General features: G+C 51.2%; 1 protein-coding gene across 1 annotated transcript in view; it reads right to left on the bottom strand.

The window, feature by feature from the left end:
• Nucleotides 1–2,544, bottom strand: part of atg9a (ATG9 autophagy related 9 homolog A (S. cerevisiae)) — a 79,165-nt gene extending 76,621 nt beyond the window's left edge. The window contains exon 1 of the mRNA XM_038790221.1: nt 2,526–2,544. The gene's annotated coding sequence lies outside the window, so the exon portion shown is untranslated. The remainder of the gene's footprint in view (nt 1–2,525) is intronic.
• Between the last annotated feature and the right edge of the window lie 7,135 nt (nt 2,545–9,679).

A 9,679-nucleotide genomic window follows, 5' to 3' on the forward strand; every position in this document is an offset into this window, starting at 1 on the left:
GAAGGATCCAACACCGTATTAAAGTCCCCCCCTATGATCAGACCTCCCGCCTCCAGATCCGGGATCCGTCCCAACATACGCCTCATAAAGCCCGCATCGTCCCAATTTGGGGCATACACACTAGCCAGTACCACCTTCTCTCCTTGTAGCCTTCCCCTAACCATCACATACCTACCCCCCTTATCCGCCACCACCTCCGATGCCTCAAACAACACATTTTTCCCCACCAGAATCGCCACTCCCCGGTTCCTCACATCCAACCCCGAGTGGAAAACCTGCCCCACCCATCCCTTCCTCAGGCGGACCTGGTCCGCCACCCTCAGGTGGGTCTCCTGAAGCATTGCCACATCCGCCTTTAGCCCCTTCAGGTGAGCCAGTACCCTCGACCGCTTCACCGGCCCATTCAACCCTCTCACATTCCAGGTGACCAACCGGATCAGAGGGCGTCCCGCCCCCCTCCCCCGTCGGCTAGCCATAGCCCGTTGACTCCCCGCCCCAGGCCAGCACCCCCTGCTCGACCCCGTCCCCATAGCGACAACCCCTCACCTCTGTCCCCCCAGCCCCCACCAGCTCCTTCTTGACCCTACCAGCAGCAACCCGGTATTCCCCTTTCCCCCCCTCCCTTCCCCCCCAGGCTAGGAACCCTTCCAGCCGCGAACCGTCCTCCATTGTACTTCCGTGGGTCAGCTAACTTCTGCTGACCCCGGAAACTCCTGCCAATAGCCCGACCCCTCCCGAAGTGGGATCATCCCCCAATCTATCCCTCCTCCTGGCACCGCTCCAGCGCGGGGATGAACCAGTTAAGGCCCTGCCTCCCCCGTCACCATCTCCACCCCCCAGCCCCGCAGCACGGGAAACCAGAGGAAAGCCCGCGCTTTTGCACTGCCCCACCACACCCTTCTGACGCAGCTCCCAAATATCAGCCCCACTCCATACCCCCACTCCGGAATAGAATACAACATACCCCCCCGACCCTCCCCTCAAGATACACAGCCCAGACAATGTCCCACAGCACAAAAACAAAAACATAGCAGAACAACCCCTCCGTAAATAACCATATCAAAATTGCAAAAGTACTAAAACAAGAAGAAAACAACAGAAGAAAAAGAGAACACAGCAACAGCAAAATCCAGCACTAATATCTTACAGCCGACCTCGCAACCCCCAACCCCTAGTTCAAGTCCAGTTTCTCCGTCCGCACGAAGGCCCACGCCTCCTCCGGGGAATCGAAATAATGGTGCCGGTCCAAATAAGTTACCCACAGGCGCGCGGGCGGCAACATTCCGAACTTTATCTTTTTTCTATAAAGCACCTCTTTCGTCCGATTAAATCCGGACCGCCGCTTAGCCACCTCCGCACTCCAGTCCTGGTAGATCCGCACTACCCCATTCTCCCAATTGCTGCTCTTCACCTTCTTGGCTCCCTCCAGCGCCAAGGGCAAATGGAGAGATCCGGCCCCCACTAGCGAATTCAGCATTACAGCCACATAGGCTGTCAGGTCAGATCCCTCCAGCCCCTCTGCAAGGCCCAAGATCCGCAGGTTTTTCCGCCTCATGCGGTGATCCAGCTCCTCAAAGCGTTCCTGCCACTTCTTGTGGAGTGCTTCGTGCCCCTCCACCTTACTCACGAGGACCACGGACTCCTCCTCTCGTTCAATGGCCTGCGTCTGCAACTTCTTGATGGCAGCACCCTGGGTGGACTGAATCTCTGACAGCCTTCTGTTCGTTTCCTGCAGAGAGCTCAGTACTTCATCCTTGAATTCTTTAAAGCAGCGCAGGAGATCAGTTTGTTGTTCCTGGGCCCAGAGTCTCCATTCCTCTGGAGCTCTGTCGGCGGCCATCTTGGATCCCTTCCCCCGTTTTTTCTGAGGAGCTGCTGCTGTTTTTTCCCCCTTTCCACTCCGAGTTCGAGTCATGGACTGCAGGGAAAGTCGTTCAGCACACCTTCCCCCACCGGGAGACGTCGAAAAATTTCCGTTTTGGGCTCTCAAAAGAGCCGAAAAATCTCTTTAAAACGGGAGCTCCCAAATGTGTGGCTTACTGATCCATCACAGACACCGGAAGTCAGCACTGATTATTTAAAGGCTGGGTAGACAGCTTGTTGGTCTCTGTGAATGAGGGTATGGACAAGAGGCTGGAAAATGGAATGGAAGCCCTGTATCAGTCCTGATGCCGTTAACTGGCAGAGCAGGCTTGAAGGACACGTGGCCTAACTCTTATTAGGATCCCAGACCAGAACTCCACATTGGCTTGGATACCGGACAGTAAGACTGAGGAAAGGATATCTCGCTCCAGAAGGGATTTCATGCAAATTAGGGATAAGGTAAATTAAAACAAACCACTAACATCGTATTAAAATATCTTTAACATTACACATGAACATAGTTCACAATTAGCCCTTACACAATGTTGCTCAATACAGTGACACAATAACCCATCACTGCTATAGTCATTCCCACTCAAACAACAGAACCATCTCCGCTCTCAATCCACTTTTAAATACCATTAGCTCTCAGGAATACCTACTGAAGAGATGTTCTTTGCCTGAATTCTGTCAGAATAATACAGGATCTCTAGCTGAAGTCTTCAGAAACTCTCTTCATGCATTGACTTACAAGAAAGACTGAACCAACTCTAAATCCAAACAAAAGTCCATTAGCCCAAGCTGTTATGGTGCCATAATTGCACCTCTGGTTCCCAAAAAGCCGAGCTGTCTCGCAAAGCAGATTTAAAAAAAACACTGCAGCAGCAGCCACACACACTAACCCTGGATTTCAACCCTGACTACACTCAATACATCAAATACAGAATATCTGAAACTCCTACATTCATCACATTCCGCTGCGATGTCTTGTGTCAGAGGTTTGGAATTGTGCAGTAACTCACCTTCTGCTGCCCCCCCCCCCCCCCCCCCCAAAGCCTGTCCACCATCCACAAGTAACAACTGAGGAGTGCAATGGAATACTCTCCACTTGCCTGGATGAATGGACAGCACAGTGGTTAGCACAGTTGCTTCACCGCTCCAGGGTCCCAGGTTCGATTCCCAGCTTGATGTTAGGGGGCTCCTTGTATTGTTCATTACAGTTCCAAGCCATGCAAAAAGGACTCAGTGTATGTGGTGTTAGCTGATCTCAACCACGATAGCGAGATTGCTGAAACCTGTCTGTGCGGAGTCTGCACGTTCTCCCCTTGTGTGCGTGGGTTCCCTCCGGGTGCTCCGGTTTCCTCCCACAGTCTAAAAGAAGCGCAGGTTAGGTATATTGGCCATGATAACATGCCCTTAATGTCCAACAAAAGGTTAGACTGGGTTATGGGGATGGGGTGGAGGCGTGGGCTTGGGTAGGGTGCTCTTTCCAGCAGCCAGAGCAGACTCGATGGGCCGAATAGCCTCCTTTTGCACTGTAGATTCTACGTGAGTGCAGCTCTCACAACACTCGAGGCTCGATACCATCCAGGACAAACAATCCCGTTTGATTGGTACCCTACCCACAATCTTCAATATTCACTTTCTCCACCACTGGTTCAAAGTAGTAATATTGTGTACCTTCTATAACATACACTGCAGTAATTACTATGCAGTAATATTGTGTACCTTCTATAACATACACTGCAGTAATTACTATGCAGTAATATTGTGTACCTTCTATAACATACACTGCAGTAATTACTATGCAGTAATATTGTGTACCTTCTATAACATACACTGCAGTAATTACTATGCAGTAATATTGTGTACCTTCTATAACATACACTGCAGTAATTACTATGCAGTAATATTGTGTACCTTCTATAACATACACTGCAGTAATTACTATGCAGTAATATTGTGTACCTTCTATAACATACACTGCAGTAATTACTATGCAGTAATATTGTGTACCTTCTATAACATACACTGCAGTAATTACTATGCAGTAATATTGTGTACCTTCTATAACATACACTGCAGTAATTACTATGCAGTAATATTGTGTACCTTCTATAACATACACTGCAGTAACTTCCAAATCCATGACATTGACCAGCTGGAAGACAAGGACAGCAGATGTGCAGGGGCGGGTTTAGCACAGGGCTAAATCACTGGCTTTGAAAGCAGACCAAGCAGGCCAGCAGCACGGTTCAATTCCCGTACCAGCCTCCCCGAACAGGCGCCGGAATGTGGCAACTAGGGGCTTTTCAGTAACTTCATTTGAAGCCTACTTGTGACAATAAGCAATTTTCATTTTCCATTGTCAATTCATGTATGGGAACACCATCAGCTGGATGTTCCCCCCAAGCCACATACCACCCCGACTCGGAAACATATCTGCCATTCCTTCACTGCCACTGGGTCAAAGTCCTGGAAATCCCTCCCTAACAGCATCGTGGATGTACCTCCGCCGCACGCACTGCAGCGATTCAAGAGGCAGCTCACCACCACCTTCCCGAGGGCAATTAAGGAGAGGCAATAAAACAGTCCAAAGCCCAAATTCAGAAATAACTGATGAGCCAGCAGAGGAACCATTTGGGAGTTGGACAACAGGAATGTCAGCACCTCCAATGATGATAAACTTTATTACTCTGTATCTAACCCCGTGCTGTACCTGTCCTGGGAGTGTTTGATGGGGACAGTGTAGAGGGAGCTTTACTCTGTATCTAAGCCCGTGCTGTACCTGTCCTGGGAGTGTTTGATGGGGACAGTGTAGAGGGAGCTTTACTCTGTATCTAACCCCGTGCTGTACCTGTCCTGGGAGTGTTTGATGGGGACAGTGTAGAGGGAGCTTTACTCTGTATCTAATCCCGTGCTGTACCTGTCCTGGGAGTGTTTGATGGGGACAGTGTAGAGGGAGCTTTACTCTGTATCTAAGCCCGTGCTGTACCTGTCCTGGGAGTGTTTGATGGGGACAGTGTAGAGGGAGCTTTACTCTGTATCTAACCCCGTGCTGTACCTGTCCTGGGAGTGTTTGATGGGGACAGTGTAGAGGGAGCTTTACTCTGTATCTAACCCCGTGCTGTACCTGTCCTGGGAGTGTTTGATGGGGACAGTGTAGAGGGAGCTTTACTCTGTATCTAACCCCGTGCTGTACCTGTCCTGGGAGTGTTTGATAGGGACAGTGTAGAGGGAGCTTTATTCTGTATCTAACCCCGTGCTGTACCTGTCCTTGGAGTGTTTGATGGGGACAGTGTAGAGGGAGCTTTACTCTGTATCTAAGCCCGTGCTGTACCTGTCCTGGGAGTGTTTGATGGGGACAGTGTAGAGGGAGCTTTACTCTGTATCTAACCCCGTGCTGTACCTGTCCTGGGAGTGTTTGATGGGGACAGTGTAGAGGGAGCTTTACTCTGTATCTAACCCGTGCTGTACCTGTCCTGGGAGTGTTTGATGGGGACAGTGTAGAGGGAGCTTTACTCTGTATCTAACCCCGTGCTCTACCTGTCCTGGGAGTGTTTGATGGGGACAGTGTAGAGGGAGCTTTACTCTGTATCTAACCCCGTGCTGTACCTGTCCTGGGAGTGTTTGATGGGGACAGTGTAGAGGGAGCTTTACTCTGTATCTAAGCCCGTGCTGTACCTGTCCTGGGAGTGTTTGATGGGGACAGTGTAGAGGGAGCTTTACTCTGTATCTAACCCCGTGCTGTACCTGTCCTGGGAGTGTTTGATGGGGACAGTGTAGAGGGAGCTTTACTCTGTATCTAATCCCGTGCTGTACCTGTCCTGGGAGTGTTTGATGGGGACAGTGTAGAGGGAGCTTTACTCTGTATCTAAGCCCGTGCTGTACCTGTCCTGGGAGTGTTTGATGGGGACAGTGTAGAGGGAGCTTTACTCTGTATCTAACCCCGTGCTGTACCTGTCCTGGGAGTGTTTGATGGGGACAGTGTAGAGGGAGCTTTACTCTGTATCTAACCCCGTGCTGTACCTGTCCTGGGAGTGTTTGATGGGGACAGTGTAGAGGGAGCTTTACTCTGTATCTAATCCCGTGCTGTACCTGTCCTGGGAGTGTTTGATGGGGACAGTGTAGAGGGAGCTTTACTCTGTATCTAAGCCCGTGCTGTACCTGTCCTGGGAGTGTTTGATGGGGACAGTGTAGAGGGAGCTTTACTCTGTATCTAACCCCGTGCTGTACCTGTCCTGGGAGTGTTTGATAGGGACAGTGTAGAGGGAGCTTTATTCTGTATCTAACCCCGTGCTGTACCTGTCCTTGGAGTGTTTGATGGGGACAGTGTAGAGGGAGCTTTACTCTGTATCTAAGCCCGTGCTGTACCTGTCCTGGGAGTGTTTGATGGGGACAGTGTAGAGGGAGCTTTACTCTGTATCTAACCCCGTGCTGTACCTGTCCTGGGAGTGTTTGATGGGGACAGTGTAGAGGGAGCTTTACTCTGTATCTAACCCCGTGCTGTACCTGTCCTGGGAGTGTTTGATGGGGACAGTGTAGAGGGAGCTTTACTCTGTATCTAACCCCGTGCTCTACCTGTCCTGGGAGTGTTTGATGGGGACAGTGTAGAGGGAGCTTTACTCTGTATCTAACCCCGTGCTGTTCCTGTCCTGGGAGTGTTTGATGGGGACAGTGTAGAGGGAGCTTTACTCTGTATCTAACCCCGTGCTCTACCTGTCCTGGGAGTGTTTGATGAGGACAGTGTAGAGGGAGCTTTACTCTGTATCTAACCCCGTGCTCTACCTGTCCTGGGAGAGTTTAATGCAACACAGAGGTAGGCACACACCACATGATTCTTCGTTGTTTAATGTGTTGAAACTAAAATTGCATGTGAGGTCATTAAGAGTGAATTTTTACTTTCATTTTCCACTTTCATTTTCCATCCATTCTCTAGCCCAAGGCTCATCATAATTACTCAAAGAACCTGCTGTTCATTCAGATTGCGGTCAGCTTTCAAGGTCGACCGGAGTAACATGTCCCACAAGTCACATCCTGTTTTTATCCACCACCTCCCTCAACTCATTTAGTGCAACAATTGGAACTATTAATAGTTGTCAGTGTGTAGTAAATAAGGCATAATATTATACCCTAAAAACTCCTGTAAACAGCAGGATAATGGGAAGGCAGGCAGGGGTTTGGGTCTCCCGAACCTGATGTATTCCTGCTGGGCGGCGAATGTGGAGCTGGGTCAGAGGGGTTGATTCCCAGTGGGTCAGAATGGAGGAGTGTTCGTGCAGGGGGTCGGGACTGAAAGCACTAGTAACAGCGCCGCTCCCGATAGCTCCGGGGAAATACTCAGGGAATCCGGTAATAATGGCTTCATTGAAAATCTGGAGGCAGTTTCACCAACACTTCGGGTTGGGGGCAGGGTCAAGGGAAATGCCGAATCGGGGGAACCACAGATTTGAGCCAGGGAGGTGGGATGGAAATTTTCGGAAATGGGAAGAGAAGGGGATTAAGACGCTAAAAGATTTGTTTCTTAGGGGTCGGTTTGCAGGATTGAGGGAGCTGGAAGCGAAGTATGGGCTGGAGCAGGGAGAAATGTTTAGATTCATGCAGGTTCGAGATTTTGTCAGAAAGGAGATACAGAGCTTCCCAGAGGAACCGGCCTCCACATTGCTGGAGGAGGTGCTGACGGCAAGGGGAATGGAGAAGGGGGTAGTGTCAGCGGTGAACGGAGCTATGTTGGAAAAGGATAAGGCACCACTGGAAGGGATCAAAGCAAAGTGAGCGGAAGAATTGGGAGAGGTTATAGAGGAGGGGGCCTGGTGTGAGGTGCTCCAGAGAGTGAATGCCTCCACCTCGTGTGTGAGGTTGGGGCTGATACAGCTGAAGGTGGTGTACAGAGCACACCTCACAAGGGCGAGGATAAGCCGATTCTTTGAAGGAGTAGAAGATGTGTGTGAGAGTTGGGGGGGAGGGGGGGGGGGCTAATCACGTTCATGTGTTTTGGTCCTGTCCAAAAGGTAGAGGATTACAGGAAGGAGGTTTTTAGGGTCATTTCCAAGGTGGTGCATGTGAAACTGGACCCGGGAGGCCATATTCGGGGTGTCGGACCGGCCAGGGTTGGAAACGGGTGCCGAGGCAGATATCGTAGCCTTCGCCTCGTTGATCACCCGAAGGTGGATCCTGCTGGGATGGTGAGCGGCCTCTCCACCCTGTGCCCTGGCGTGGCGGGGGGGGGGGGACCTGTTGGAATACGTGACCCTTGAGAAGGTTAAGTTTGAACTGAGGGGAAGGAAGGAGGGGTTCTACAAGTCATGGGCGTTATTCATTCTGCACTTTCAAGAACTGGATAAAATCAAACATTAATTGGGGGGGGGGATGGGAGGGAAGGTTTGGGGGGGGGGGGGGGGGGGGGGGGGTCTGTGTTTACCAAGGGTGACTATGGGTAATCCCGGATTCCTTTTTGTCATTTGTTTATGTGAACATGTGGCCTGATGTTTGGGGATTTGGTGGGAGGATGGGATCGTTGTTACTGTTATGGGGTTTGACATATTTGTTGCTGATTATTGTTTATTGTTGGTGGGTGTAAATTCGGGAGAAAATGTGAAAAAGTAGAATAAAAATATTTTTTTTTAAAAGCAGCAGGATAATCAGGATATTTCTGAGTTCAGTGATCACCATTTGCAGCAGAACTTCTTGTTCAACAGTAACAAAGTCACCTTTCAGGAATGAAATTAGTGCCTTCATTTAACATCACAATGAAAGCTGGCAACTCTCGACAGTGCGGCACTCCCTCAGTACTGACCCTCTGACAGTGCAGCACTCCCTCAGTACTGACCCTCTGACAGTGCGGCACTCCCTCAGTACTGACCCTCTGACAGTGCGGCACTCCCTCAGTACTGACCCTCTGACAGTGCGGCACTCCCTCAGTACTGACCCTCTGACAGTGCGGCACCTCCCTCAGTACTGACCCTCTGACAGTGCGGCACTCCCTCAGTACTGACCCTCTGACAGTGCGGCACTCCCTCAGTACTGACCCTCTGACAGTGCGGCACTCCCTCAGTACTGACCCTCTGACAGTGCGGCACTCCCTCAGTACTGACCCTCTGACAGTGCGGCATTCCCTCAGTACTGACCCTCTGACAGTGCGGCACTCCCTCAGTACTGACCCTCTGACAGTGCGGCACTCCCTCAGTACTGACCCTCTGACAGTGCGGCACTCCCTCAGTACTGACCCTCTGACAGTGCGGCACTCCCTCAGTACTGACCCTCTGACAGTGCGGCACTCCCTCAGTACTGACCCTCTGACAGTGCGGCACTCCCTCAGTACTGACCCTCTGACAGTGCGGCACTCCCTCAGTACTGACCCTCTGACAGTGCGGCACTCCCTCAGTACTGACCCTCTGACAGTGCGGCACTCCCTCAGTACTGACCCTCTGACAGTGCGGCATTCCCTCAGTACTGACCCTCTGACAGTGCGGCACTCCCTCAGTACTGACCCTCTGACAGTGCGGCACTCCCTCAGTACTGACCCTCTGACAGTGCGGCACTCCCTCAGTACTGACCCTCTGACAGTGCGGCACTCCCTCAGTACTGACCCTCTGACAGTGCGGCACTCCCTCAGTACTGACCCTCTGACAGTGCGGCACTCCCTCAGTACTGACCCTCTGACAGTGCGGCACTCCCTCAGTACTGACCCTCTGACAGTGCGGCACTCCCTCAGTACTGACCCTCTGACACTGCGGCACTCCCTCAGTACTGACCCTCTGACAGTGCGGCACTCCCTCAGTACTGACCCTCTGACAGTGCGGCACTCCCTCAGTAC

This window comes from Scyliorhinus canicula, chromosome 2, assembly GCF_902713615.1.
Source record: "Scyliorhinus canicula chromosome 2, sScyCan1.1, whole genome shotgun sequence".
Taxonomy (NCBI): Eukaryota; Metazoa; Chordata; class Chondrichthyes; order Carcharhiniformes; family Scyliorhinidae; genus Scyliorhinus; species Scyliorhinus canicula.